The 5502-nt window shown below is 38.7% G+C and overlaps 1 non-coding gene across 1 annotated transcript; it reads right to left on the minus strand.

Moving 5' to 3' along the window:
* Positions 1-3431: 3431 nt before the first annotated feature.
* Positions 3432-3506, minus strand: Trnas-cga (transfer RNA serine (anticodon CGA)). The gene has a single exon. It is a non-coding gene; the product is annotated as a tRNA-Ser (tRNA).
* Positions 3507-5502: the final 1996 nt, after the last annotated feature.

Raw genomic sequence — 5502 nt, forward strand, 5'->3', positions numbered from 1 at the left:
TTCTATTCCGAGAAAATTTGGATAGTTTGTCTTTTAGAAATCGTTAGTCAACAGACTTCGTTCAGACGTGGTACATAATCCGGCAGCAGTCATTCCCAAATTGCGTCACACGTATCTTTGACAATTTCGCTAATTATCGTTTTTCCTAATAAATATTCGTAACATGGGGATACAAAGCTGTTAACAGTAGCTAAATACCTGAAACAAATACAGTACACAATAAGTAAGAATACAGTACACAGTAAGTTAGCAGCAATACAAATTAGGTAGCAAATAATTCTTATTTACAGGTCAGGGACACAGAAAAATTAAATTTGAAAAGAATGGAAGAACTTAAGCATCTTTTTCAAAAGGAAAAATGATACCAAATATACCGTCAGGATCAGACTCTTGAAGGGGCGCGGTTCCTTTCTGGGATTAAACCAGGACCTACCTGTGAACTCGTCACAGCAGATCGCTGGTAGGAAAGCCGAGCAGAAACCTACCGTAATGCAACTCGCACTGAGCTGCGTACAACATAACTATTCTAAAAATGAGGAAAAGGTCTTAATTTTGATTGAATGGTGAAAATACTGGCAAAACTTTGGTATATTCTGAAGTTTAGAATTACAGGTTCCCTGCCAAGCCCGTGCTAATCCACAGTCGAGCACAAACGCTTTTATTCACATTAGCAAGTTTATGTTATCGTACTTCACGAAATCTAAAGAGCAACGCTGAATGAACTAACATGAGAAATTTTTAAGGCAGTGTGAATGCAGATGATGGGAAACTTTGTATCATATGTTAAGTACGTTATAGTAAAAGGAAAGCTAATTCGAGTGCAAATGAAAATAATCAATAACGTAAACTATAAATAAAATATCAGAATTTTAAATATTTGTTTCGGAAGAAATTACAATTCACACGTGTGTTATCTGTTGATTTGTTAGTCATGAAAAGCGTGGACTAACGCGGGAGAATAATATTTTTTTCTGTTATCCTTGAGGAAAACTGACCAATCAGAACAAAGTATTCTTCGCGCGTCTTTTCTCTTGGAGACAGAGATTGCTTACAGCAGTCCAAGAGTCGGAGCCCAGCCTTTGAATGGTACGATCGTGTGTAGTATGAGTTCCAAAGGAAGCTGTAGTTTGCCGGTTTTAATTGTGCTACATGCCTCAAAAGTGCTTTAAAGTTAAGGCATATTTACTTTGGTGTGTTGTTTTAGAAACTATGCATTTTTAAGTAATTTTGTGTATTGGAAAAGACAGTAATTCCGCGTGGCATATTAAGCAAATCGTTGACCAAAAATTTGAGTGCATGTATATAATGTCCATATTCACTCATATTCCTTTCATAATAAATGTTCTTCAGCTTCATTCAGGTATATTTTGCGTCATATTTGTTGAACTTCGTTTACCTGTGTGGCCACTGTATATCCTTTTTCATCATATGACCACAACACTTTATTTTTTAATCATCAAAATTTCCATTATTTACTGCACTTGTCACATCCGGTTACTTTCATTTCCCTACATTAACATACTTATGTCGTCACTTCATTCCATTGCAAATTGACCCCCATTTCTCTCACCATAAAACTTATTTCGTCATAAAGCACAGTAACGCCCTCCGAGGCTCTCAAAAACTTTATCTACACTAATAGAAAAGAAACATAAAGACGATAAAACCTATTTCGTCATAAGACACCATAACGCCCTCTGAGTCTCTCAAAAACTTTACTTTCACTGATAGAGAAGAAAATTAAAGATGATAGATTCAGCTCAAAATAACAGAAGAGGAAGACTGACAATACGAAAAGAAACTGAAGTAGCAGTATCAATAACTCGAGCACCTGGTGTTAGTCAAACACCTAGTATTGCATAGATTGCAACGCCCTCTGAGGCCTCCCTATTTGTTCTTGTACTACCTTGCTATCACTTGGGTCCACCGTCACATCATCCCCTTATTCATCGTAGCCCTCAAAATCTTCCATCCGTCTACAAAACCTAATTGGTATACTGGGTACTTCTTCTTTGGTCAAATTATTTTTTTCAAAAAAGAGTACAACCACATCTTTCCCATTTTTTCAAAAATTACTGCATTTTCATTAAAATTTAATCTCCCTCTTTGTACTGGTTAAAGAAATCTACGCCAATTAGCATTTTTATACATCGATCAGAGAGTATAAGGATGTTATGTAGGCCTTGCACACCATTTAGTTTCACTGGCAACAGAACTGCGTGTTTAACATGTTTTTAACTTTTTCTGTAGCTATAATTATCTGCACCCTCATTACTCGCATTATTACAGGTTCATTTCTATTTGGCAACGATTCTAACCTACTTTCACTCACAGCACATAAATCATTGCCACTATCTGCTGAACACTACTTCTTCGTTACACACTTGCAGACTAATTCCTGGCTGACTCAACACCTTTCTTTCACTGCTAGAGTCAGAACCATCCTCCAACAAATCGTTCACAGTCTCCAATCTATCGAAACCTTACCTGTTTCCAGGAATTACACAGACTTTTGCAGAATTACCCACATCACTTTTCTCCCCAATCTAACTATTCTGTCCACTAAGACAGCTCAAAAAAATTTCTGGCGTTTCGCCATTCTCCCTTTATCTCTCACTTCCTTTCTTTTCACAATTAGTTGAGTGACCCCCATTTTGGTCATCATTTTCCTGCCTCTCCCTGATAGACTCACAAATGTCGTCATTTATAGACACTAGTATTTCTTCTATACTGACATAATTAATCTCCTCCAATTCTGCAGTTTCTGTACTGTCTTCTTTCCCAGAACATGACTCGACTTTAACCTGGTTGCTAACGACTTTCTGGTAATCAGCTTCTTTCACATTTTTCGCTAATACATCACCTACTTCGTCTGAAGTACAGTGCTTATTTTGTTTGTCTGTCCAAAAACTCCCCCAAGCCTCTGTTCGATGTACAGATTTTTATGTAGCTCGTTTCGTCCGTTGTTACTACCTGCTGCTCCTCACTTATAATCCCTGTCTGTACACAGGGTTTTGCTAGCATGTTCAAATTACTACTTCCCATCTTTTAACCGGTAGCCCTTTCACAGGCGGCATATAGTTTAATGGATTCTTGGATTCAGTACCATTTATTACGTTTACTGCTATTTGCTTTCCCCTTGCCACAACAACATCGTCTCGCACCGGAGAATACGATTGATAATTGTGCACCTGCTCTCCATTATTTCGCCTACCATTTGATGGATAGCGCCACCTCTGCTCCTGGTGTTTCCACGGTACATACGAATCCTGTTAACGTTTACAGTCTGAAGCGGTTCTGCATTATTTGGTGATCTGGGGTTAGGATTTGCATGCTCCTCCTCATGTAACAACTTCTCAACTCCAGAATGAGATTTTCACTCTGCAGCGGAGTGTGCGCTGATATGAAACTTCCTGGCAGATTAAAACTGTGTGCCCGACCGAGACTCGAACTCGGGACCTTTGCCTTTCGCGGGCAAGTGCTCTACCAACTGAGCTACCGAAGCACAACTCATGCTAAGTACTCACAGCTTTACTTCTGCCTGTACCAGTCTCCTACCTTCCAAACTTTACAGAAACTCTTCTGCGAACCTTGCAGAAATAGCACTCCTGAAAGAAAGATTATTGCGGAGACATGGCTTAGCCACAGCCTGGGGGATGTTTCCAGAATGAGATTTTCACTCTGCAGCGGAGTGTGCGCTGATATGAAACTTCCTGGCAGATTAAAACTGTGTGCCCGACTGAGACTCGAACTCGGGACCTTTGCCTTTCGCGGCTTTTCACTTGCACTCGAATTAGTTTTCCTTTTACCATAAACTTACTTAACATATTATGATACAACATTCCCCGTCGTCTGCATTCACACTGTCTTAAAAATTTCTCACGCTAGTTCGTACAGCGTTTGTCAGTATAACAGTGATCTACATATTTACTTTATACCACATTTACTCATCATTGACACTACTACAAACATATACAAAACTGTACAAACTTAAATAAACAAACAAGCTTTCAAGAAATAAACGGAACAATTTACATAAACATTCTATTGACCTGTCTTTTGAATGTCGCTATCCGCTACGATACTCTGGTGGATGAAAATTATAACTACGTACTCGACTGAACCCGCTTCATTTCATCTGTCACTGTGTTGACATGAGTCATTCTCCCGATACTCAGGTTCCAGACAAGAGCGATATAGCGGCGGCCTCATGCTACGAACAGGCGCAATTATTTTTACCTTTACCAGTTGTTATTTCTGAGAGACGGTTGAAGGCAGAAACAAATCTAGCAAGCTCGAACCGAATAACTTTGTATAAGAGTATACAGCCTACAGTTGTAGGTTAACTGTATCGTTTACCTAGGTTTCAACGTTAGTAATAACGTCTTCTTCAGAACCTGCAAAAGTTAATATTATAATGTGCTAGTAAATTATATTAGATATGGTCATACTACAGGATGCAACGTGTAGTACTTACATAAAATATTATTTGAATGCTTGCCTAAAACAAGCCATGTCCTAAGTCAACTTTATAAAACTTGATGCATAACCACAAGGTTTTGCCACTTCTATTAAACAAGCTGTATAATTTCACTAATAACGTTGTATGGGCCTCGTCGTGTGACTAGAGACTGCGGACCGCGAGGGCTTCGCGGGCTGCCTCACAGAGGGCGGCGCGCATGCGCGAGACGTATAGGATCAAACTCTTATTACGCACGCGTCAGATAACATTTTTGCTATGAATTAATTTTATACTTTACTGTTATAAGTTAATTACAGTATCCAGCATGACTACGTTTTACATTCTACTACAGAGCCTTATAAACTGACCAACAAATCTCGTATGAATATCTGTAGCAAAGGTTCTATTGTTAAAGAAACTGTAATGGTCACATGCATTATGAATTATTGTAAACCTAATATAGTTTGGAAGCCTTCGAAGTATCCCTATTTTTTAGATACAGTTGATCGTTCAATAAATTGTCTCTATCTGTAATTATGCGTGCATAAATTTGTAGTTCCTCAAGCGTGTCGAGTCTGTAGCCCTTACTTCATGATGTAGTAGCTCTATGTCACGTACAGGTTTAGCTGTACGAGCCATTTGCACCAGATGTTCCGCAAAGGCTGACCCCCGTGTTCCTACGCCCTTTCTTGGAAGATGTTCTTTAAACCTTACTGTTATAGCTCTACCTGTTTGACCTATGTAATAACATGGCAATCATCACACATAATCTTATATACGCCTGACTTCGCTATCTTATCACAGTCTTTCTCAAGGGTATGAACCAAATTTCGCTTTAAACTATTACTCGTCGAGAAGGAAATTTTAAAAGCTGGATTTTTCAACAGGCGCCCTATCTTGTAGGAGACATTACCTATATAAGTAACCGACAACCATTTCTTGGTCTGATCTTTGGTTTGAGTATTTGTGTTTGCTAAAGTCGTTGTCCTTTTTACGTTTTCTTATGATATAATGGCCTCACTATCTTTGGATCATACCCA

The sequence above is a fragment of the Schistocerca gregaria genome, chromosome 4, assembly GCF_023897955.1.
Source record: "Schistocerca gregaria isolate iqSchGreg1 chromosome 4, iqSchGreg1.2, whole genome shotgun sequence".
Classification (NCBI taxonomy): domain Eukaryota; kingdom Metazoa; phylum Arthropoda; class Insecta; order Orthoptera; family Acrididae; genus Schistocerca; species Schistocerca gregaria.